At 49.6% G+C, this 26353-nt stretch overlaps 2 long non-coding RNA genes across 2 annotated transcripts in view; one reads left to right on the top strand and one right to left on the bottom strand.

Moving 5' to 3' along the window:
• Window positions 1–22931, bottom strand: part of LOC119977530 — a 32656-nt gene extending 9725 nt beyond the window's left edge. The window contains exons 1-2 of the long non-coding RNA XR_005463210.1: window positions 22795–22931; window positions 14401–14542 (exon numbers count right to left, since the gene is read on the bottom strand). This is a non-coding gene — a long non-coding RNA (uncharacterized LOC119977530). The remainder of the gene's footprint in view (window positions 1–14400; window positions 14543–22794) is intronic.
• The window catches only part of LOC119977531, a 77238-nt gene that overhangs the window by 7082 nt on the left and 43803 nt on the right, over window positions 1–26353 (top strand). The window contains exon 3 of the long non-coding RNA XR_005463211.1: window positions 25744–25843. This is a non-coding gene — a long non-coding RNA (uncharacterized LOC119977531). The remainder of the gene's footprint in view (window positions 1–25743; window positions 25844–26353) is intronic.

Here is a 26353-nt window from a genome sequence, read left to right as displayed (position 1 = left end):
CGGACAAGCTCGGCATCTCCCCAGAATCCACGAGGACTCAAGGAAAGGAATATCCTTTGTGCTTGGGAGACATAGGAATCTGGCTCACATGGGGTTACAGGAAATGAGCAATAAGGGTTCCACCAACTGAGTTCTGTTACCTAGCTGATTAAAGATCAGGAGTTAAGCTTGTAATGGTATCCTGGTAAACCTGGAGTGTTGTCTTTAAGTATCCAATGTTTAATGAAGCATACTGATGTTATCTACAAGGGTATCCCAACTTGGATCACCGGTTTATGGGGGTGTACCGTTTTGGAATGCTGTGAGGAGACAATTGAAACCCCAGTGCGAATAAATAGCCCAGTCATCATCTAACCATTATTAAAGATAATTTATTGAAGTAAAGATATACACGAACAGGGCTACTCTACTTCAAGACAATTAAGGTATATGAAATACTAATCATGCACACACACAAACAGTTTATGTAGAATGTACCTTTGTTCCAAAATATAGCTACGATCCCTGAACTCCTTAAGTCTTCCCCGTTCCCCCAAACAACATCCAAATTAAATAAATCTTTTAAGTTAAAACCAGCTTATGGTTACCACACAATGCTGGGATCCTGCTGAAGTCTGAGAAATGTCTTGTCCTGGTCTAGCGATCATATTTAAACTGCCTTTATGAAGGCTTTCTACACCGCCTTGGCTTGAACACTCCGAGGCTGTTAAGATATGGGCGAGATTCTCCGCAAATCCGGAGAATCGTCTAAGGCTGCCGTGGGACAGGCCGTGACCCACGGCAGCCTTCACGGCCATTTCTGGGGCCGATTCTCCACCCCGGCCGGGGCTAGGAGCGCGGCCCCGTGCGTCACGGTGGCGCGGCCCTGACGACGGTCACCAAGGCGGCTGACGCGGCCGATGATGTCAGCCGCGCATGCGCAGGTTGGACAACGCCAACCCGCGCATGCGCAGTTGCCGTCTTTCTCCTCAGCCGCCCGGCAAGACGCGGTGGCTTGATCTTGCCGGGCGGCGGAGGGGAAAGAGTGCGTCTGTTTTGGACGTAGGCCCGACGATCGGTGGGCACCGATCGTGGGCCTGTCCCCTCCCGCGCACAGTCGTGGTGTTCCCGTGCCAATCGGGCCTCTAGATGCCCCAAACGGGCATCTGGCGCCCGTTTCATGACAGCAGCGAGCAGGTGTGTTTGCTGCCATGTTGAAATGGGTGTGAAGGCCCGGCCGCTCGGCCCATCGGCCTCGGAGAATCGCCGCTCGCCGTAAAAAACGGCGAGATGCGATTCGTGGCGTGGGTCGGGCGTGGGGGGGGGGGGGGGGAGAATAGCGGAAGGGCGTGAAAAATGTCGGGAGGCCCTCCCGCTATTTTCCCACCCGGCGTGTGGGGGTGGAGAATCGCGCCCATAAAGCTTGGTCTTCAGGCTTAGACTATAAGATAGACCATAAGATATTGGAGAAGAATTAGGCCTTTCAGCCCATTGAGTTTGCTCCACCTAATGATTCAGACTTTGTGGCTAGGAACTGACTTGTCTACTTCTGAGCCTGTTAGGTGTCAATGGTCTGCCTTGTCTTGAAGGTCCGGCTAATTTGACCATGGTTCCACTTTGATTCTGCCTCCTGTGTATTTGGCTGTCCGCCTGTATCAAAGTCCATGTTTTTATGTACTTCATTGATCTTCACAATCCTCTAGATAAATTGTTTCTACTCGCAAGCTATTCACATCGGTTCCTTATCTAAAATTCCTTCTAATCTCATTGCTGGGAGAGGCACCTCTCATCCAGAATACTGGCGACTGCTTTCTCTAGGCAGATTTCTACCCGCTACGAGGCAGGGCGCACCCGATTCTGTTTTGTTCAATTAATTTTACTGAAAATTTGTGACAAATGTAAATAGTCCGTTCCTCTCAGGTAACCTTTTCTGTGAATGTTTGTAAAGATTTTATGCGAGTGGAATAAAGAATCCTTGTTTTACAACATTTGTGCAACCTGTGTGCTTGAACGAAGCAGCGAAGAGGGGTGCTGTCAACGCGACAAAGGCGGGGCCGTCTCTGCCACCAAATAGCACGCAGCGGGGTGGTCGGTAAATCCTTCCCCCCTCCCCATATTTGAATTTGTTAATCCTTCATGAGAAATACTCGGGATTTTCATGCATTCCAGTTATTATGGAAGGTCACCAACCTGAAACGATAACGATAACTGTTTCTCTCTCTCTGCAGGCACTACCAGGCCTGCTGAATATTTCCAGGCATTTCTGATTTTACTACAGATTTTGAGCTTCCACAGTACTTTGCTTTTGTACGTGGTCAGTATTATAATGGAATTGCATATATGAAATGGGCTGATGCTGGTTAACCTTGCACTAGGGATTTTCCTGCCTGAAGTAACCGAGAACTTGCATTGTCTTTCAAAAACGACAATTCAAATTAAATGGCATTAAAAGTAATTGGGATCTGTTTTCCTGGAGGCAGCCCCTGAGGAGGGACTACTGCCTGGGTGTGGAGGTCAGTAAAAAGGGGGTAGGGACCCTGTTTCACAGTGGGCCTAGATCCTTTACATAGCCTGAGGGATTGCTGAAACCTTTCCCAAGGAATTGAGCAGGCTGCATAGGTGCAGGCCAAATGCTCCCATGGGAATGAGGAGGGAGGGGATATTTCTGCCCTCTTCAACGCACCTTCCTCTTTGAGCAGGGCTCCTATTGGATTAGGCTGGGTGTAGGGTGGGGGATATTGGGTGTTGCAGGCACGGAGGTGGCTGACTTTTTCTTGCTGGGCTAATCACAGTCTTCAGATTGAAGACGTTATAACTTGTTTTCTCGAATCAACTTGGAATACACAGTGAAGAATCAAATTCAGCGCAATGAGTGCTCCAAATCAAGCAATTTCAGATTAACATGCATGTAAATAAACTTAATTCAACATTAATGAGTCCCTTTAGAACAGGGGTGGGCAAACTTTTCCGTGCAAGGGCCACATTCAGAAATTCACAATTTTAAAGGGCCGCATAGTATATAAAGTAAAATAATTACTTCACCCGGTTATGATTCTGGGGCGCCTCATATAGAACATAGAACATAGAACAGTACAGCACAGAACAGGCCCTTCGGCCCTCGATGTTGTGCCGAGCAATGATCACCCTACTCAAGTCAACGTATCAACCCTATACCAGTAAGTAACCCAACAGCCCCCCCCCCCCCCCCCCATTAACCTTAAAAAAAATGTTTTAAAAATTTTTATTTTTTTTTCATGACTTGGTGGGCCGCATAAAGACCTATGGCGGGCCGCATGCGGCCCACGGGCCGTAGTTTGCCCACCCCTGCTTTAGAATATGTTATCACATGCACTAAATAAGCGAGGTGCACCTCTGACTGTGTGCCACCAATATAGACAAGCTAAAATTGTTTTCTGGCTATTACAATGGTTCATGGACATGTTGGGCATGATTATTTGGGCGCGTTGCTCTCAAGCAAAAGCGCAACATGGCTGGTAGTTGCCAGGAGAGGCCTCTCGTAGGCTTCCCGGCAGTCTTCACGCCTCGTGGGGTCTACTCAAGTCTCGGGTATAAGCACATTTACCTAGGATCTACCGGCCACCCCAGCAAGGCTGCAGCCGGGCGCAGATCAATACTGGTCCAGTGGACCATGCGGGACAGCATTAGGGGGTCTTCCGGGCCATTGGAGACCACTGGGTGACCAAGGATAGTGCAGGGTGGCTCACCAGCACTCACCCTAGAATGTGGGCACTTTGGCATTGTCCAGCTGGCACCTTGACACTGCCACACTGGCACTGCCAAGATGCCTTGGTGGAACTGCTAAGTTGGCAGGAGCCCTGCACGGGTGCCAGGGTGGCACTGCCAAGGGTCAGGGCCCGAGGGTGCCTAGCCCATGAAAGGAGGGCCGAGGGGGTTTTCAAGGGTTGGAGGGTGCATGGCAGGTAAATAGGAGCCTTTGCAAAGTTGGGGGTGTGATGGGTGGGAGTCCTGGGAGGGGGCCTGTAAGGAGGCCTGGGGGCCTAAAGAGGGGTGAGCCCCATAGCAGGATGCCCTCACTTGGGGTGTGTGGGGTAGTGCCCATGTTTGTGGTGGGTGAAAATTGGCATCACTGTGGAGTATGCCGCATCGCCGGGGGGGCCATTGGCAGAGGCCCGCTCAGCAACCCTCAGCTCCAGATCTGCCGAGTTCCCGTCGGGGTGGAACAACCTGCTATTGCCGGTCGGGATGCTCGTGTGGCAGCTGCAGAATCAGTCCGCGGCTGCCCTGGTCGGGGATGGGCGGATAGGAGACCAGGGAGGCCTTATAGGGAACCGCCGTTATGGGGGCGTTGCGGCTCGGGCACGCAGCCGATTGGGGGGTCTCTTTGTTCTATCTGGCTTAGTGGTCCGAGTCTGCCATGGAGCACGGCGCGGCCGTGGGAGGCTGCCGCCGTGCGCATGCGGGCCCTTGACCCGGAAATGCGGGGGCCCATATCGGCAGGAAAAGCTTTATGATTTACTCTGTGTCCCTGCTAGTCCCCTGCGTGAATCGCGCCTGGCGCGGGGGTGGAGAATAGCCATTCACGCCGGAAATCCAGCGCAACGGCGGCAACCACGCGCATGCACCGGAGTGGAAATGGCAACCACACGCATGCAGCGGAGTGGAGATGGCAACCACGCGCATGCGCCGGCGCCAGACTAGTGCGCTTCTCTCCGGCGCCATGCAAGCCCCCTGAAGACCGCTGAATTGCTGGGCCAGGAGGCCCGTTGACACCGGCAAACACCACTCCAGTGGTTATGCCGGCGTCAACACTTGGCCTGGATTTCGGAGAATCCCGGCCCAGGAGTAAAACTCCAGCATTTTGACGCCGGCATGGGGACATAGTCTCAATAATGGAGAATCCAGCCCCAGGGATGTGGGAGCAAATCATGTGATGAAACAGCCAGGAAAATATTTAATCACAGTTGGCAATCCTATACATTTCACATAAAAGGTTAACAGATTTAAATATTAACTCTGTTTTCCTCTCTCCACACATCACCCTAATCTATTAATTCATCACTTTGTCGATGGGCCATAATTTGGGTGTGGCAGGAAATCTGATAGGTTGTGCTGTTAGTTAGACACCTTTGAAGGTTTAAGTTTTTAAAAAAGTTGTATGTGGCCATTTGTTGAACAGTGTGAGCCGGTAATGATGGAGCAAGCGAAACAGAGTACCGGGGACCTGAGTGAATAGGGCAAGTAAATGTGTACCCCCTTAATCAATCAGAGTGAAGGATGGTGCATTGACTGTGCAGGACTGAGAAGGAAGTGTAACGTGTAAGAAGGGCAGGGTGAATTCAATGTAAAATTAGGTACAGAAAGAAAGATCGAGGGAAGGAAAGAACGGTTGGATTGATGAAGAGAAGAAAGGCAGAAAGGAGAAGTCAATTAAAACCTGAAGGAGTGCGACCCCTCATTTGTAACAGTTAATTCTCATCTCCAGAGTGGGTTACTGGGAGTAATTAACACTTTTCATCCCACGAAAAGGGTATTGTATTTGGAACAAAATGGGCAAGATTGAACTTCCTGTGGTGCATATAGTTTGTACCTACTGCCCATATACAGCAGCTTTGTATCATTCAATGCATTTGAATGGTGAGGCAAACAACAAGATGCCATTTTCATGAAACTAACAATGGACTAGCACAACTCAGCCAGTAACTTCCGAATGTTTGAGCTTAACTGTGCATCTGCCTCACATGCAAAGTTGTTGTACCATTTGTGCATAGATTACAGTGAACCACTATTAGCCTCGCCATTATTTTGACAGGAAATTATGACTCACTGTTTTGCTATAATCCTCTACATGCAAACATTGTGACATTGTGATGGAGCATCAACTTCATGCAAAAATATGCAACAAAGCATCTTTCATTTGTATTTGAATACATAATGTAATACCTTTGTTTGCCTGTACATAGAGTAAGAGTAATAAACAGCTCTTCTCTAGGTCCCTGGAAGAAGCAAAAAAAATTGCCATGCACTACTTGAAAGGAAACAACCTGTCAAACTACCTTCTAATCTTGTGCCAAATGTTGGTTTCATGATGGTTCAAATGGGGTATATGATTCATGGTGACTTTCGCTTTCCTCAGTAAAGTAGGGGTCCTGACTGTTCTCGGTATCTGGGAATGATTCCTATATCTGAACCTTCAAGAAGAAGTATGTATTCACTTTTCACATCAGACCATGACCTGCATTCACCCCTCAATATGGATTAAGTCCTCAAAGCTCTGGAGTGAGGTTCAAGGCCTATGAGTCTGTTGATTAAGCAGAAAAAAATATGAAGAATAGAAAACTTCTTGGGGCTCCGGCTCCACGTGCGGGATCTGGGCGCCGCCATCTTGGGACCCCGATTCCACGTGCGGGCCCTGGGCGCCGCCATCTTGGGCCAACATGGAAGGCCCTGCCAGCGATTACTCTGCCATTGAGGATGACCTGGAACTCTCGCCACGACTTGCTTCTATCACTCTCGACCAGTCGCGACCACACTCTCTCGCCAAGACTACGAGAACGATCCAGCTCAACGGACACAAGACGAAATGCCTACTGGACTCCGGGAGCACGGAAAGTTTTGTCCACCCCGACACGGTAAGACGCTGCGCGCTCCCCATCCACTCAGTTAAGCATAAAATCGAATTGGCCTCGGGTTCGCACTCCGTCCAAATCACCGGGTGCTGCATAGCGGACCACACGGTCCAGGGGAGGGTTTTCAAAAACTTCAAACTCCTCATTCTCCCCGTCTATGCGCTCCGACACTCTTGGGCATGGATTTCCAGTGCAACCTGGAGAGCTTAACCTTCCAATTCGGCGGCCCTATTCCCCCCCTTACTGTCTGCAGCCTTGCGTCCCTCAAAGTGGACGCACCTTCCTTGTTTGCTAATCTCACCCCAGATTGTAAACCTGTCGCCACTCGGAGCAGACAATACAGTGCCCAGGACCGGACCTTCATCGGGTCCGAGGTTCAGAGGCTCCTTAAGGAAGGAGTTATCGAGGCCAGCAACAGTCCCTGGCGAGCCCAAGTGCTGGTAGTTCGGACTGGGGAGAAAAACCGGATGGTCATTGATTACAGTCAGACCATCAACAGGTTTACGCAGCTGGACGCGTACCCTCTCCCCTGTATTTCCGACCTGGTTAACAAGATCGCGAAATACAAAGTCTTTTCCACGGCGGACCTTCCACGCGAGTGACCGCAAGTACACCGCGTTTGAGGCAGATGGGCGCCTTTACCACTTCCTCAGGGTTCCATTCGGTGTTACTAATGGGGTCACGGTCTTCCAACGGGCGATGGACCGAATGGTCGACAAGCATGGGTTACGGGCTACCTTCCCGTACCTCGATAACATCACCATCTGCGGCCACGACCAGCAGGACCATGACATCAACCTTCAAAAATTCCTCCGAACCACGAAACTCCTTAATTTAACCTACAATAAGGATAAGTGCGTGTTTAGCACCAGCCGTCTAGCCATCCTCAGCTACGTAGTGCATAACGGAGTGATAGGCCCCGATCCCGAACGCATGCGCCCCCTGATGGAAGTCCCTCTCCCCAACTCCCTCAAAGCCCTCAAATGCTGCCTGGGCTTCTTCTCCTATTACGCCCAGTGGGTCCCCAACTACGCCGACAAAGCCCGCCCCCTCATCCAGTCCACCTCCTTTCCCCTGTCGATGGAGGCCCGCCAGGCCTTTAGCCACATCAAAGCGAATATCGCAAAGGCCATGATGTATGCTATCAACGAGTCTCCCATTCCAGGTCGAGAGCGACGTGTCTGACGTAGCTCTGGCGGCCACCCTGAACCAAGCGGGCAGACCCGTGGCCTTCTTTTCATGAACCCTCCACGCTTCCGAAATCTGCCATTCCTCGGTGGAAAAGGAGGCACAGGCCATAGTCGAAGCTGTGCGACATTGGAGGCACTATCTGGCCAGCAGGAGGTTTACCCTCCTCACAGACCAACGGTCAGTAGCTTTCATGTTCGATAATGCACAGAGGGGCAAGATCAAGAACGACAAGATCTTGCGGTGGCGGATCGAGTTGTCCATGCACAACTACGATATCTTGTATCGTCCTGGGAAGCTCAACAAGCCTCCCGATGCCCTATCCCGCGGTACCTGCGCCAGCGTGCAGATTGACCGCCTCCGCTCCCTCCACACGGACCTCTGCCATCCAGGGGTCACCCGTTTTTACCATTTTATTAAGACCCGCAACCTGCCCTACTCCATTGAGGAAGTCCACGCCAACCCGCAGTATGCGTACGTGGAGTATCCCGACGGTCGGCAGGATACGGCCTCGCTTTGGGTCCTGGCACCCGCCGGTGTGCGGCCTTCTCCTCTTCCATCAACACCCCCCCCGCCCCAACCCCAATTCCCCCCAGCACCCCCGCGCCTCCACAATCCAGCGCATATACCCCCCCTTCCCCGATTACAGCGTCTCCACCACTGGCCTGGGGTACAGAGACATATCTACGACCGACGCTCCCGGAGGCAAGGACGACCATCGGCCCGACATCACCGACTCCACTGCAACGGTCCACCAGAACATCACGGGCACCCGACAGGCTGATCGTGACCATCTGATGCAACCATGGGACTTTATTGGACTCTATTGTATTTTTTTTTGCATCCCAATGTAGTATGTAGTATGTAGTATTGTTTATTTTGCCACGAGCCAGTAGACAGCCCATATCTTTGTTTAACTCTACTCATATCACCAGTCCTCGAACCCCCACCCCTCTCTTCCCCTCACAACCCCCCCCCCCGCCTTCTTTCTCCACAAGGGGTGAATGTGGTGATATGAGTGGGAGCACTGCCATTGGTGCAGAGTATTGGTTTACCATTGGCTCTGGCTGGTCATGTGCCTCTCGTCTGATTGGCTGGGACTAGTCATGTGACTGCTCACCAATTGGTCGAGAGGCAAGTATCAGTACCCAGGTTTCCCAGCCGTTGGCCTTTCTCTGTAGTCGACCACCAGGCTAACAACTAGCTGATTAAAGCCACAGTTTGGATCTTCATCGTGTCTCGAGTCCAATTGATGGTACATCATGGGACAAAGAGGAAAAGGAAAAAGGGGGGAGGGAGCAGGTAGGGGCGAACAAGGGGGAGGGGTGAAGGCACGCAAAGAAAATGAGACGGACAAAGAACAATACCAAAGTGGACCAGTCTGAGGGCACAGCAGACCACCACAAAGTGGGCGACCCTGCAGAGGGTGTCCAGCTGTGCATGACGAGTGTGGTCGAGGCATCGGAACCACACTTTCAGCAGTCTGATACACAATGACAGCCCTGGTGGCCACATGGGCTTTGTTATATTGGGTCTCCACATCAGTCTCAGCTTCCTTAGGCCTCCTTCGTCCAGCATCATTAGCCAGGACCTAACTTTATCCCCTCACTCTGGAGTGTCCCTCGAAGATGCCGGGGATCTCCGACTGGCCCAAGATGTGGTTGTCGTGCAGACTCCCTGAGAACTGTGCACACACGTTCATGATCTTGAGATAGTTGTTGCACGCAATTTGGATGTTCAGGGGGTGGTACCCTTTCCTGTTAATGAAGGGTGTCCCCGGCAATATCCTTGGCATCTATTACCCCCTGGGGCATCTCAGCAATGGCGGAGAAACTTTCTGCCTGGGCATCTTGTGGGCTTGGTCCAAGTCAAAGTTTGTATAGTCAGCTGCCCAGGCAAACAGGGAATCCATGACAACATGGCTGCACTTGTGGGCCATTGGCAGGAAGATGCTACACATGTCCTCACTCGAGTCTGGAATGAGGCATAGAAGTTTAGGGTTGCGGTGACCTTAGTGGCCACCGGCTGGTCCTGGTATCCTCCTCGCCCACGTGTTGCAAGATCTGCAAGGACATGGCACAGGAGCTGCACCATCTCGTTGTTGAGGTGGAGCCTCCTGCAACACATACTGTCCGACATCAGGTTGAAAGACCAGCGACTCCTCTACACCTTAGGCCGCCACCGGCCTCCCACTCTGGGTCCCTCCCTGGCCTGATGGGCGGCCAGGTGCTCAGGCTGTGGGGCGGGGCCCTGCACATGGGTCCCCTCCTCAGGCCTCCGTTGACGCTGCTGCCACCAGCAGCACCATGGGGGCAGCTTCCATGGGGTCCATAATATCATCCATACTATGATATCTGTAAGGAATTGGAGAGGGTGAGGGACTTACAATCAGCTATGGCTTCCACCCCAGACCCTTGAGTCCTCCAGTCTTTCCCCTCCCTCACATCCCCTGTCATCCTTCACGGTGCCATCCAACATGCCCTGCACAAGCACCTGGCCGCAGCAGGGGCCCCTGGGCAACGGACCCCAGACCCTGCACCCCAGACACCCGCTGGAAATGTTACCTGGACCGCGTGCTGGTTCCTTCCCAATGTACACATCCATCCTTCGTTGCGAGGATGTCCCCAATACTGTGGCCCCTCAAGCTATAAACTTCTGGCGACAGGCTAGTGACATGTTCCAGGAAAAACTAACTATGGAAATGGATGCCAGTCTGCGATGCACCATTTGGTGCGGGAAGAGAAATAAACAGCAATTGCACCACTGTATACATTTTCTGTTAATTTTTTAGATGCAGACAAGTAGATAAAGTTCCGGTTCATGCTGAAAGGCAAGATTCTTTCACATTTATTATGCACATCTATTCCATCAGACAATTCTGCTGAAAGAATCTTTCTGTGAAATTTTCATCAGCAGTGTTATGTAGAATGGAATGAATCCTCGGTCTTCACCGAGAGAGTTGACCCAAGCCAGGGTATTGCTGTGGTTACTGGATATGTGCTGCGAAACTGAGCAAAAGGACAGGTCAACCTGGCTTTCCGCGGCTAATCCTGATGTGTCAATCCCGACTGTGGACGTGTGCACCAAGTGATGACAGAAATTAAACTCACCTGTGATGCCCTCCACAGTTGGATAACCCGACAGTGTTTGCTACCAATGAACGGGCGAGTGACTGCATTCAGGTCGTAGGGAAGCCCAAGGCAATAAGCTGGTCAGTTGGAAATGGAGGGGAGTAAAGTGGAAAAGAAAGATTGTGGACGAAGCAAAATCGAAGAAAGGAAGAAAATTAAATTGCAAGTCCAAGAAGATGGCTGCTGTAACTCAGAGAGGGAGAAATTAGTTCTCGATGCATTTTTTCAGAAATTAAAACTAATTTCTGAAAATTTCAAGAGCTATCGAAACTAGCGGAGATATAAATGCATCCGTGATCTATTTCGCAGAAGTACTGCTTGTCCCTCAGAGCCATTATGAACAGAAAGCTAAGTGCAGACAGAAATGTTGTCAGACAGAGTGAAGGAAAACATGGATATATCATTCAGCCACAAAGGCAGCCAGCCAGAGTTGTAGCAGCGAACACAAAGGCTATTTTCAGCTGCGCATGTGGCTACAAGAGCGTCTGATAGGCAACTGGCTGAGATTACAAAAGAGAGCTGCATAATCAATTGTCCCACTGAATGGGCCGAGTCTGGGGCATTCCCACATCATGCAGAAACATGGCTTCCTGACCACATCCCCTCCAACATTCGTGGGATCATCCATCATGTTTACAGCGGATTGATGTCGTTTTAACATACAGGGGGGGAAAGAAAAAATGCCAGACAGATTTCTCAGACCCAGACAGCCCTCACATGGCTTTGAGCACCCCGTTAAAATAATCCCACACTGTAGTCCAAGTAGATAATGTTTTCTTTGGTGGCCTCTTGGAGGGAGTCTTTTCCTGCTATGTCGGCAGACGTTCTATCAACATGTGCGCAGCAAAATTGAACGGCATTTTCGGTCATTAGATAATGATTGATAATTAATCATCAAAAAGGACATTAAAAAAAAATTCTTTAATTTTACAAATTAGTACCATTGACATGGGGCTTTGTTCCCTCTTCCCATCGAGGAATAATCTAGGAAATTATGACAGGATTTGTTTCTTTTAAAATTCTAATCTGGGAGAAGGTTCTTTTGAATTGAAACATCATGAACACAGTGTGGGGGCAGCACTGTGGCGCAGTGGTTAGCACTGCAGCCTCACGGCGCCGAGGACCCGGGTTTGATCCCGGGTCATTGTCCGTGTGGAGTTTGTACACAGTCCTCGTGTCTGCGTGTGTCTCACCCCCACAACCCAAAAAGGCATGCAGGGTCGGTGAATTGGCCACGTTAAATTGCTTCTTAATTGGAAAACATAATAATTGTGCACTCTAAATTATTTTTAAAATGCACACAGTGAGGTAGATTTTGACTTTGTAGAACAGGTGGTAAGGAATTGGCAACCTGTTATATATCTCCCAATCTGCAAAGGAAATAGAATTGAGAGGTTTGTAAAAATTGATCCTGAGTCCTTGGACGGGTTTCTGCCGTAATCGGCGGGCGGGCAACTCCGGCGGGGAGTGGCATGAACCACTCCGGCGTTGGGCCGCCCCAAAGGTGCGACATCCTCCACACCTTCAGGGGCTAGGCCGGCCCCGGAGTGGTTTGCGCCCCGCTGGCCGGTGGGAAAGGGGCTTGGCGCCATGCCAACCGGTGCCGAAGGGCCTCCGCCGGCCGGCGCAAATTGGCGCATGCGCGGGAGTGCCAGCGTGTGCTAGCGTCATCCCAGCGCATGCGCAGAGGGCTTCATGTTCGCACCGGAAATGGAGGATCGCTACAGCCGCTGGTGCGAAAGAATAGAGTGCCCCCACGGCAGAGGCCCGCCCGCAGATCGGTGGGCCCCGATCGCAGGCCAGGCCACTGTGGGGCCACCTCCCGGGGCCAGATCCACCCGCACCCCGCCCCCCCGCGAACCCCGGAGGCCGCCTGCGCCACCAGGTCCCACCAGTAAGGACCGACTCTAATTGACGCCGGTGGGACCTGCAAAAATATGGACGGCCACTTGGACCATCGCGGGCCGGAGAATGGCCGGGGTGGCCGTTGCCAGTGGCCTGTGAATGGCGCGCCGCAATTCCCGCCCCCGCCAAATCCCGGTGGCGGAAAATTCGGCAACCGGCGGGGGTGGGATTCATGCCGCCCCCCCCGGCGATTCTCCGACCCGGCGGGGTTCAAAGAATCCCGCCCATATCACCATCAAACAAAAGCTAAATGTACCCCGAGACGTTTGAAACATTCACTTACTCTGTTCAACCACACCGGACCTTAAAAATTTCATTTCATTTTCAGTAAAGTACATCTTAAATCAAAGTAAGTTTTTAAAATCCCAGTTTATTGCTGTGATGTATCCATTACTGATCTGCCCTGCAGCGAGATGTGTTTCAGGGAAAGAGAGCGAGAGAGAGAGAGAGAAATCCTCCTCTGCACTCCACCAGAGAGTAGACCTTCCCACAGTGCAGGAATTATAAGGACAGGTCACTGTGAAATTTTTGGGGCCAGGCGATGTGGAGAGAAAATAATTTTTCTCTCTCATCCCGATTAAAAGGGGACTTCCAGAGAAACAGTGAAGCAATTAGAGGATCAAGGAATTGACCAATGATGTGGTTGCATGGAATTGCCAAAGTACATAAGATGGATGCCTTCCACTTCCCCAGGGCAAGGACCATCAGCAAATTCAATTAAATCTTAAAAATGCATTATCCCCAATGCCTGCGCAGCTTAGTCAATAATTCAAAAGACCCAAACGTATATTCCCGTGAGTAATATCTTACTGAGTTCACATTATATGTCAACATTTATCTAAATAATTTGGGCGAGATTCTCCGCAAATGCGGAGAGTCGCAAAGGCTGCCGTGAAACCGGTCGTGTTTCATGGCAGCCTTCACACCTGTTCCCGGGACCCGATGAAAAAATGGGCATAAAGGCCCGGCCGCTCGGCCCATCGGCCGCGGAGAATCGCCGCTCGCCGTAAAAAACGCCGAGCGCCGATTCGTGACGTGGGTCGGGCGGGGGGGAGGGGGGGGGGGGTGGAGAATAGCGGGAGGGCGTGAAAAATATCGGGTGGCCCTCCCGCTATTCTCCCAACCGGCGTGGGGGGCGGAGAATCGCGCCCATAATGTCTGCATGCATTTCCTGCCAATAACCTTGATTCCTGGTGTTACATCTTCGTCACAATTTAGTGCTGTCTTTTGTTACTGTAAATTTCGGTGCCCATATTTCCCATTCAATTGTCCTTCAGTAGAGGAGGAAACCATGCTAGCCCAGAATCCCTAGGGGTTGCAGTAGAGACAGATTCTGTGCTGGTCCTTGAGGCTCCTGAGCCACAACCATTACTCGTTCTTCCTTACCCATGCAGTGGGGGCTGGTTTAGCATAGGGCTAAATTGCTGGCTATTAAAGCAGATCAAGGCAAGCCAGCAGCACGGTTCAATTCCCGTACCAGCTCCCCGAACAGGCGCCGGAATGTGGCGACTAGGGGCTTTACACAGGAACTTCATTTGAAGCCGACTTGTGACAATAAGCGATTTTATTTCATTTCATTTCAGTGTCACCTGTTTGTGCCCATAAGGTTACTGTCTGAGTCCTCTAGGATGTGAGTAGCCATACTGGTACTTGTGATAGGAGGTCAGAATGGTGCCATGTGCTGTAGGGTTCTTGGTTGCTTAGCCACACTGGGTGAAAACAGTCTTCTTCCTGGCATGTAAAGAAGGAAAGACAAGAAAAGTCTCAAAATCCTGCCCCAGTTTAGCACCATTCGGCAACTTTTCAGTGACTGCACTGTACGTGATAGTCTTTAGATTGAGGATATGACTAGGAAGCTCAACAGGGAGAAAAGGCGCAGCACTAAGCCTAAAAGAGGTAGGCCTGAATTCAGGAGGGTAACATCTAGGCTCATCTTCTCTCACTGTCAAAACATTAGCATGGTATGATGCTCAGGGTGTCCTCCGCAAATGGATTGAAGGGCTTTGCAATGCCTGTGACCTTTTCCAGTTTTGATCTACTCCCTTGCCACCTTGTCCAAAAGCACAGAAGTAGCCTTGAGATTTTTCAAGTTTATATTACATAGATTGTTGCCAATGCTCGAACCTCAGTGTTTTTTGTGTGGGATATAACTGATGTATTTCTTCTATTCTGCTAAAACAATCATGCGAGGTAAGTATTCACTGCTCTGTTTCTTTCATGCCAACGCTGCACAGGATAAACTTCACTCAAAGATCGTCGTGGCTTAATTCAAAGTGATTTACAGGCTCTCACGATGCACTTTGTAGCATGTCAACTTGAGGCAAGTACTTGGAATTCCAAACTGCACTTTAAAATGATCATAGTTGTTTTCAGAATACCAAGCATTTTCTCACATTTCTTAGGGTTCCCCGGGGTCTGTCAAAATATCTGCTATTTGTTCGCAAAACCAAAGTACGTGGCACGTCGGGGAGGTGCACTTTATTTCCTCCAAAGTAGTGCCCTCTTGTCCTTCCTCCATCAATGCCGCACCTTCTCCCCGTGCTTCTTCAATACAATTAAACATTTTGGTCTTGATATTATAATGCATGATTCACACCTGCTACAGAAACCGGCAGTACTGGGGTTAGTGACTGAACCTTAATCCTCCTGGAAACATTTAGTGACTTACGGTTAATCCCCAAATAGCACCTCCATCGATTTCTAGACCGTTGTGGAGTACCTTTATCCAATTTCTGGTTTGTGTTACATTGGTGACACGTATTAGTGTGGATTACAACTGTAAGTCTACTGCTTATGCCTATTATGGCCCCACTGAATTATTAGCAGGAATGACTTTTTCAACGCAAATTGACCAAGAATTGCTATGATTTTAAAAGTATAACAGCTGAAATTTTCCAGTCATTCCTGCAGGTGGGATCATCCGGCCCTGCGTATGGCTTCCCCACCCCCCCCCCCCCCCCCCACCCCGCCCCTCCCTCCCCCCACCACCATGGCAGTGTGTTCCCTGGTGGCAGAGGGTGTGGGGACCCAAAACCCCGCAGACATCGGCAGGACCGGAAAATCCCACCTCCAGCCATTGGCAAGTCGTCATCACCGTTGGAAAATACACTCGGGGAGGGAGAGGGGAGGGGGGGGGGGGGGGGGGGGGGGTTGTGCGGTTGTGGAACATCTCACCCAATTGCTGAAATTCTTGGCCATTCACTGGCGTTGGGAACCTCTGGTCCCGCTGGCAATGCACCCACGCCCACCGGTTTGCCAGCTGCCTGGGGTGGTTTCAATGGGAACTCCCTTTGTGAGCGGAGAATCTCGCCGCCAACCAACGATGCGCCGCCTCGCGCTGCTGAGAAGCACACGGGCTGGGGAGGCCGGAGAATCCGGCCCAATATTCCTGATTCCATAACAAGCATGACCCCATGTTGAGCCACGAACTTGGGGAGAAAAGCTGATAATTTAGCCATATTTCGGTACTCAATCCGCATGCAGATGCCACACTTTTTTTTGGAAGGGAAAATGAATTACATTCCAGCATTCGTGGTCACTTGCAGTCACTCCTTGAACCTAAGGGGCTGAACCTGGAGGCCTCCTGACCAGCAGATATGGGACAAAAGCATCCCGGCTATACAGTTAGTGACCTATCACTCTATCCCCGCCATTGCACATCACCCAACTTTAATGCTGGGTATACTATTGGTCATTCAAACGCTTCCCTGAGTCGGGTTTCAGCGCCCATTTAAAATGCGAATCCACGTCATAAGATGCACACTTGGTCCCTGTTGCCAATTTCTGAGAATAATTAGGTGAATCACGCATCAGATAAACTCCATCCAGCATCAACTCCATCCAGCAGAAAGAGATTTGCATTCATACAGGACTATTCAAGACTATCGGTCATCTCAAGCACTTTGCAACTAATTAATCTGAAGTACAGTTACTGTTATAACATAGGAGAGCTGGCAGCCAAATTGGACATCGCAAGCTTCCATAAACAGCAATGTAACAATGACCAAATAGTCTGTTTTCTATCGTGTTGATTGAGGGACGAATATTGGCCAGGACACCACAGATAACTCCCCTGCTCTTTTTCATACTAATGCAAAGGGATCTTTTTCATCCAGTTGAACAGGCAGATAGGACGCTCGGTTTAATACCTCATCCAAAAGATGGCACCTCTGGCAGAGCAGCTCTCTCTCAGTACTGCACGGGAGTGTCAGTTTTTGTGTGCAGTCAGAGTTGAGCTCAGAAGAGACAGGAGCCCAGGACTGATATACAAGAGGACCTTATCAGAAAGGTGTTTGATATCGTGGAACTATTGACCCTCCTGGCCCCACAAAATAAACAGCCTGTCCAGGGTCATAAATGTAAAATAGTCATTAATAAATCAAATAATGAATTCAGAAGAAACTTATTTACCCAAAGAATGTGGAATTCACTGCTGCATGGGGTGATTGGGGAGATTAGCACAGATGTAATTCAGGGTAAGTTTGATAAGCATGCAAAGGAGAAAAGAATGATGTGATGCTGTAATGGATTGTGTTCTTAATCTCGACTTTCCTGATTCCCAAACTGAGGCTACAAGTCACTGCATGCCCTGGGAGTTTTCATTCACGTAAGGGCTGGGAACGGGCTGTGCATGTGAAGTTCAGAGTTTTGGAGATCTTGAGGCTGAGGATATGTTCCTTCCATGTGCACCTGTGTGGGGAATAACGGTGCGAGATCCCAAACACGGGTCCCAGGACTGGGGCACCAGACCAGAGAAGAGTCCTGGGTCCTGGACAGGAGACAGGGCAAGGTCCCGGGGGGAGGGGGGGGGGGAGTGCGAGAGAGAACCAGGGAAGGAGCCACCAGGTGGAGGAGAACAACAGTAGGAACCATTGGGGAGAGGAATAAAGAGAGAGTCTTTAAGCAGTAAAAGTGCTACAGTTGGCAGGCTTCAAGTAGCGAGACCGCGGGAGGAATTTTGTACAGTGGAGAGGCAGCGGAACTTTGGTGACCTCGCGCTGAGGGTCATTGAGTCAAAGGTAATCTTTTGGAGCAGTGGTATCCTGCTTTCTGTGGCTGAAGAGCTGAACTTGTGCTGGATTAAAACTCGGAATCAAGGGGAAGGTAATTGCAGGAGAAAAGATTGAAACTCTGGGGGGTGAGCAGTCATTGAGGCAGTCCAAGTTGGAGTGACTTGGAGAGAATTCAAAGGTTAGACCCTCAAAGGTGAAGGCTGGAAATCCCTGGTCGGGGGGGGGAGGCAGTATTTTAACAAGATTGTGTGACTCACATTGGATACTGATGTCTGGGTGGGTTGCTGTGAAATCCATGGAATTTGTCTTGGTTGTGCAGGGTGTGTGTGTGTGTATTCAACCACATTTTGCCTGTTAATTTACTTGTACCTCATAATAATTCTGAATGTTAGAATATAAGGTCGTGTAAATTGTATTACTTTTCCGACTTTGTATGTCAAAGTTTATTTTCTTTCTTCAAAACACAAGGAATTTAGTGGCTTAATCCTCCAAGAAAGAACTTGGGATCTCAAACATATTCAATTTTAAGTAAAAGGTTACTGGTCCCCAAGCAGATCGTAGCAAACATTTGGGGGTATGGTTCAGGTTGGTGACAGTTGAAATGAGATGTAAATGAGTGTGAGGAGGCTTAGGTGGAACAAAAACACTGGCTTGGATCTGTTGATTCCAATGACCTGTTTTGTGCTGTCGACTTTACGTACTCCATATAACAACCCCCCTCCCCACAGTCTTATCCTAACAGCTGGTACCAGTGTCACTGAGGCATTCTTGAATCGCAAGATTCCCACTTCAGGGCTTGAGTACAAAAAACACGACTCACACTCCGTGCAGTAACGAGGGAGGCTGCACTGTCGAAAGTGCCATGTTTTGTAATGAAACCGTGACACTCTTAGCAAGATCTTATACTCCCCGTGGGAAGTTGTACTCATTGCGGGAAGTGGCACTCACTGTGGGGTGTGGCACTCACTGTGGGGTGTGGCACTCACTGCGGGAAGTGGCACTCAGTGTGGGGTGTGGCACTCACTGTGGGGTGTGGCACTCACTGCGGGAAGTGGCACTCACTGTTGGGTGTGGCACTCACTGTGGGGTGTGGCACTCACTGTGGGGTGTGGCACTCACTGCGGGAAGTGGCACTCAGTGTGGGGTGTGGCACTCACTGTGGGGTGTGGCACTCACTGCGGGAAGCGGCACTCACTGTGAGAAGTGGCACTCAGTGTGGGAAGTGGCACTCACTGTGGGAAGTGGCAATCACTGTGGGAAGTGGCACTCACTGTGGGGTGTGGCACTCACTGTGGGAAGTGGCACTCACTGTGGGGTGTGGCACTCACTGTGGGACGTGGCACTCACTGTGGGGTGTGGCACTCACTGTGGGAAGTGGCACTCACTGTGGGAAGTGGCACTCACTGTGGGAAGTGGCACTCACTGTGTGGTGTGGCACTCACTGTGGGGTGTGGCACTCACTGTGGGAAGTGGCACTCACTGTGGGGTGTGGCACTCACTGTGGGAAGTGGCAATCACTGTGGGAAGTGGCACTCACTGTGGGGTGTGGCACTCACTGTGGGAAGTGGCACTCACTGTGGGGTATGGCACTCACTGTGGGACGTGGCACTCACTGTGGGGTGTGGCACTCACTGTGGGAAGTGGCACTCACTGTGGGGTGTGGCACTCACTGTGGGGTGTGGCACTCACTGTGGGAAGTGGCACTCACTGTGGGGTATGGCACTCACTGTGGGACGTGGCACTCACTGTGGGGTGTGGCACTCACTGTGGGAAGTGGCACTCACTGTGGGAAGTGGCACTCACTGTGGGGTGTGGCACTCACTGTGGGAAGTGGCACTCACTGTTGGGTGTGGCACTCACTGTGGGAAGTGGCACTCACGGTGGGGTGTGGCACTCACTGTGGGACGTGGCACTCACTGTGGGGTGTGGCACTCACTGTGGGAAGTGGCACTCACTGTGGGAAGTGGCACTCATTGTTGGGTGTGGCACTCACTGTGGGAAGTGGCACTCACTGTGGGGTGTGGCACTCACTGTGGGGTGTAGCACTCACTGTGGGAAGTAGCACTCACTGTGGGAAGTGGAACTCAGTGTGGGGTGTGGCACTCACTGTGGGAAGTGGCACTCACTGTTGGGTGTGGCTCTCACTGTGGGAAGTGGCACTGACTGTGGGGTGTGGCACTCACTGTGGGAAGTGGCACTCACTGTTGGGTGTGGCACTCACTGTGGGAAGTGGCACTCACTGTGGGAAGTGGCACTCAGTGTGGGGTGTGGCACTCACTGTGGGAAGTGGCACTCACTGTTGGGTGTGGCACTCACTGTGGGAAGTGGCACTCACTGTGGGGTGTGGCACTCACTGTGGGGAGTGGCACTTACTGTGGAATGTGCTACTCTCATTTTCCGGGTGGTACTTAGTGTCGGGTAGTGCTCACAATAAACATAATTTTAGAAATTGTGGGTTGCAGTTCCTGATTGTGTATCCGATAGAACCTTTTGATAAGGTATTTTCTGAGCATTCAGAAGTTATCACCTATTTTTCTTTTTAAAGCAGCACGGTAGCATGGTGGTTAGCATAAATGCTTTACAGCTCCAGGGTCCCAGGTTCGATTCCCGGCTGGGTCACTGTCTGTGCGGAGTCTATACGTCCTCCCCGTGTGTGCGTGGGTTTCCTCCGGGTGCTCCGGTTTCCTCCCAGAGTCCAAAGATGTGCGGGTTAGGTGGATTGGCCATGCTAAATTGCCCGTAGTGTCCTACAAATTAAGGTTAAGGGGGGGGGGGTTGTTGGGTTACGGGTATAGGGTGGTGGATACGTGAGTTTGAGTAGGGTGATCATTGCTCGGCACAACATCGAGGGCCGAAGGGCCTGTTCTGTGCTGTACTGTTCTATGTTCTATGTTCTATGTAATACCCAATTATTTTCTTTTTCCAATTAAGGGGCAATTTAGCGTGGCCAATCCACCTACCCTGCACATCTTTGGGTTGTGGGGGTGAAAACCCCACAGACACAGGGAGAATGTGTAAACTCCACACGGACAGTGACCCAGGGCTGCGATTTGAACCCAGGTCCTCAGCGCCGTAGGCTGCAGTGCTAACCACTGTGCCACGTGCCGCCAGTTATCACCTATTCGCATAAGTAATTAACTTTAAACAAATGAATGAAAATCAGCTGCTGTCATTTGCATGGAAGATATTTCAAAATACTAACTCAATTCTTCAGGATTTCAATTGCGGTCAATGGACTGTAAACAATTATTTGAATAGAGTAATACAAACTGTTTCGTCAGAACAGAGCAATGTTTTTTTTTTGTCTGCAAGCTACTAGCTGGATTTCCAAACGCTGGTCGAGTTGGGATCCATTGCGAGTTTGATTAGAAAATCTCAGTCCTGGATGTCACCTCAGAATCCTGAAGCCTCCAGGACATTTTGAAAATTTTGGGTGAGATATCACAACCTGTCCAGGAGGATCTAAAAGATCCTACACAGCATCCTTTTGAAGAAGAGCAAGGTGTCCAGGCCCAATTTTTATTCCTGAATCGACATCACATCAAACAGATGGTGTGTGCAGTGATATGCCTGTGCAGTTTTGCATATAGTTGTCTATCAGAGTACATAGTTATCGATGAGACCTCCAGCCAGTTGGTGGCGATAGAGATCTGCCATGTGACTCGGAATATCCGGCAGTTGGTAGTAAGTCGTTTCAGAGTCGCACTAGAAGTAGCTCAGGAGAATTCACTGAATTTATTTATTTTGTTACCGTTTGTATTCCAGTTCATTAGTTATCATTCCACATGCTCACCTTGTTAATAAAATGATCTTGTGAGTCAAAGAACTAGATGTTCTGTGTGCATCTGTGCTACGGCCACAACATAGAACACGACAATGTGGTCGTTATCATGTTGATGTTTGTGGATTCTTGCCCTGTGCAGAAATTGGCAGCTGCGTTTCCTACAGCGCAAACGTCCAAAAAGTGTACACCGTAGGGTGCAATGTGCTTTGAGGCATTTGGTGGTCGTAAAAGGTGCCGTATGAATACAAGTCTTTCTAGCTTTAAAAACCAATGAACTGCCTCGGACCTTGCAAGTCTCATTCTCTCTGAATTGGCTAGCCAGCTGGCTTACTCTCTCTCCTGGTTGGCTGCCAAACGTTAAAATCTACCCCTCTGTCTCAAAAATATTGTAATGAAGAGAGATGTTCTCAGGGAATTAGGTGTCAGTTGCGGGGTTTTTTCATTCCCTGTTATGTATCCTTGCTGCATTTTTTTGGAGCGTCGGAATATGCAAAGGGTTAAATGCTTGTTTATTGGTGAAGAAAGCGCTTGCATTTATATAGCGTCTTTCCTGACCTCAGGAGGTCCCCTCAGCACTTCACAGACAGTGAAGTACTTCTGAAGTGTAATACAGAGTTTAGCAATCATTCAGACACGAACATCAACTAACCAAACACTTTTTTTAAAATGGAGCATTTTGATGTTAATTTTTTGGTCAGGCAACTATAGCTCCAGTTTTCCATTTAAAAAAAAAAGCCTTTTGACAACAGCACAGTTTTCTGCTGGCAGTTGGCAGAAGCTATTTCTGACACACTGCCCACCATTGAAAAGTGGAGCTCGAAACACGGGCCATTGAGAAATTCTGCAGATTTCTGTGAAAAGAATTACCTTTTCTAATTCATAATGACTTTTGAAAAGCGGGTCACATGGGTCACCATCAGTGCTCGCACTGTAATCTTGCTTGTGGTAAGCTAATTGCCCTGCTCCATCGTGTTCATTCAGTGCTGAGACCTTTCCCAGGCTCCAGGCTGCACGGTTTCAATATATGCTGCCAGTCTATCAGCTGTTAGTAGGCCTTGGAAAACAGCTGCCATCAACTGCACACATCCGGCCTCCGCAGAGAGGCATAATGGCCCGTTTGATGCCAGCAAACCCCAGGATGCTAAGAAATTCCTTCAAGTTTACAATTAAATTCGAGGAAAAGTTACCTTATATCACTGCACACAAATGAATCACAATCCCCCCGCGGTGGAATCGTTTCTGTTTTACTTTCACATACATTTAGACACTGGCTATTTATCTCTGAGCCCTTGCTGATCGTGACTCTTGGCGAGCAGCCCAATATTCTTGTGATTAGTTTCTAAACAGGATGTCCTTGCAAATTGGGGAAAAAAAAACAAGCGAGCGCAGCAAAACTTCCTCCCAATGGGAGAGGGCTGGATATTGGCATGCAGGATGAGTGTAAGTGTACAGGCGTCAAACCCAACTGCAGCAAATTGAGTCTGACAAATGTGAAAGGTGCCGGGAGAGCTGCTGATAGGCCCGATAGTGGTGAAGAGGTATTTGCAGGGTTAAGTGGTGACACGGGAAGTTTTTAAATTGAAGCACAGAGAGTTCTCTATCCCGGGATTGATGGTTAATTACTTTTAGGAACTTCGGCGAGGAGCTAATCAGTGCAGAACTACTTAGTTAGCACAGTAGAGGTTTGTTTTGAAGAAAGGTCAATTATATTTTCTGTTAGGGTCATGAACTAGGCTGAGCATAAAGAATGAAGAAACCTGAATTGAGCCATTTTACGTTAGCTAGGAATGCATTGCCTTTCCCCCAGTTTTTGAGAAGGGATGGCCTGTTCTTTCACACCATTAACAGAAAATGGCAGCGCAAATATACCGTCACTGTGATCTAAAGTCAGTTCTCTTTCTATCAGGAATGGTGGCACGGAACCACCTGTTGTTGAAAATGTACTATCAAAGGCAATAGCTTTCAAAACGTTTTTCTTTAAAGCGGTGGTTAATGTAGCGTTGATAAGCATCAAGAGGACATAGAACAGCTCGGGCAGTCACATGGCAGCCGCAGTTCAACCCAGCAAAATGTGAGGAGATTCATTTTGGGCGGAAGAATGAGGGGAAAACACCAGATAAATAAGACAACATTGAAGGGAGTTGCAAGAGTGTTTATTTATTTATTTAAAAAAATCTATTTATTGCCATTTTCAACATTATGTACATTGATGTCTGTGTATATTTATTGTATAGTGTAACGCAAATAAGGCTTTTATCTTACTTTGCTTTATTTACAGACTGCGCCATCTAGCTTGGCATGGCCTCCGCCCCCTCCACCCCCCTCCCCAGCCCCCCTTACCCTAACCCCTCCCCACCCACCCCCTTGCTGTCCTCCCTGGTCGATACGGGTTTTTTTTCCCGGTGGAATGGGTGGGACGGGGGGGGTGGGACAGGGGGGGGGAGGGGTGGGGGGGGGGGGATGGGGGGGGGATGGGGGGGATGGGGGGGGATGGGGGGATGGGGGGGGATGGGGGGGGTTCCCCCCTTCCCCATGTTGTCTCTCTTTGACGACCCTCCGATGGCGTATATGATCTTCTCCAGATGGAGAGATTCTGAAATGTCAGCGAGCCAGTCTGCAGCTGTTGTTGGTGCGATTGATCGCCAGCCGAGCAGGATTCTCCGGCGTGTTATTAGGGAAGCAAAATCTAGGGCGTCAGTCCCCTTCCCCATGTGTAGCTCTGTCTGCTCTGATACACCAAAGATTTCTACATTTGGCCGTGGCTTCACCCTCACCCACACAACCTTGGACATTGCCTCGGAGAAGGCTGCCCAGAACCCATAAAGTTTGGGACAAGCCCATAACATGCGGGTATGGTTGCCCTCTGGCACCATCCACATTTATCCTCCACTTCTGGGAAGAACCTGCTCATTCGGGTTATGGTCAGGTGTGCTCTGTGCACCACTTTAAACTGCATGAGGCTGAGCCTTGCGCAGGAGGAGGTGGAGTTGGCCCTGCTCTGTGCTTTGCTCCAGAGTCCCCACCCTACTTCTGTCCCCTATCTGTCCTCCCATTTTCGTCTGGTCTCCGTCCAGTGGTGTTCGATCTGTCCAGTAGCTGTCCATATATCTTCCCACAGCGTCCACCCCTCCTTACTTTCTGTGGTCACCAGCTCCTCTAATAGTGTAGTCTCTGGGACCCTGGGGTATGCAAGAGTGTTTATGCACACAACTTTCACAATGACAGGACAGATACAAATCAGTTATGGAAGTATATGGGATCCTAAGCTTTATATATAGTGGTGTTGAGTACAAGCACCATTGCTAAACCAATACCAAATATAATTTGGTCTCAGCTTGAGTATTGTGTCCAATTTTGGGCTAAACGCTTCAGAGAGGGCATGCAAGCTTGGGAGAGGGCACAGAAGAAATTGACTAGAGTGTTTCCTGGGGTGAACGACTTAGTTACGGTGGATAAGCTGGAGAAGCTGATGTGACCTCCTCCGAGGAGAGCGGGTTATGTGGAGGTTTGATTGACATGACTGAAATCATGAAGGGCTTGGATAGAATAAGTAATGAGAAAACTGCGTCAAGTGGCTGAAGGGTCAGGGGTCGAAGGACACAGATCGAAAGTAGTTGACAAAAGAACTAGAAGTGTCATTGGGGAAAAGTCTTTTTCACAGCCAGTGATTAGGATCTGAAACGCTCCGCCTTCTGGGGTGGTGGAAACTAATTCAATGGTAGCTTTCAAGAGGGAACTGAATAAATACTTGAAGGAGAAAACACCATAGGGAAATGGGGAGAAAGTGTGGCAATGGAAGTAACTGAATTGCTCCTCAAGAAGCCAGCAGTATGTCAGGACTGATTGGCTTCCTTCTGTACTTATTATTCCAAACTTCTATTCATTATCATAGCACGTTTAACAAGTTCAGCATGCTATAAATCACGGACAGATAATGAAGTGTTTTTTCCGTAAATTACCATTGCACTGTAGTCAATTAGCTCACAGCAAACTCCCGCCATTGGCAATTAGATAATAAACATTGACCAGAACACTGAAGAGAAGTCCTTGTTCTTTGTCAAAATAGGATAATGCAATCTTTTACATCTGAAAAGCAGACTTGGGTTTAATGTCTTTTTTCTTTCTTTTCTTTACAGTGTGGTGAAACGCAAATGATGATCTCGTTGAAGGATTTGTTCCATTGGCAGGACACGTTGGCTGCTTTTTCCCTTTGATATCCTGAAAGGGGAGAGGAAGGTAAATGCGCTTGTTGGTAGCATCATGCTGGAGGTAGTGGAAGTGACATCGGAACACCTGTTGACTGTGGAGGCTGGGTGGGTGGAAGGTGAGAATAAGGGGAACACTACAAGGTTCTACAAGGGAGGAGAAGGAGTGGGAATAGGAGTGTGGAAATGGATTCCACACATTTGAGGCCAGAATCATCAACCGTGATACACTCTTTAATGATGCCAGACAGCGGTGCCGGCACAGTGCTGTATAGTCGCGAGGGAGTTGCCTTGCGAGTCTTTAACAATTATCTGGACCTCATGAAGTTCATGGGCAAGGAAACTTCCTGCTGATCACCACGTACTGTTCATCATCAGCTGATGAATCAGTTGTCCTCCATGTTGAACAACACTTTCAGGAAGCACTGAGGGTGGCAAGGGTTCAAAATACAGTTTGGGTGGCAGACTTTAATGTCCATCACCAAGAGTAGCTCAGTAGTACCACCACAGACCGAGCTGGCTGAGTTCTAAAGGACATAGC

This window comes from Scyliorhinus canicula, chromosome 14 (assembly GCF_902713615.1).
Source record: "Scyliorhinus canicula chromosome 14, sScyCan1.1, whole genome shotgun sequence".
NCBI classification, from domain to species: domain Eukaryota; kingdom Metazoa; phylum Chordata; class Chondrichthyes; order Carcharhiniformes; family Scyliorhinidae; genus Scyliorhinus; species Scyliorhinus canicula.
The sequence above is the reverse complement of the archived record's forward strand: the minus strand, read 5'-3'. Positions and strand labels throughout refer to the sequence as shown.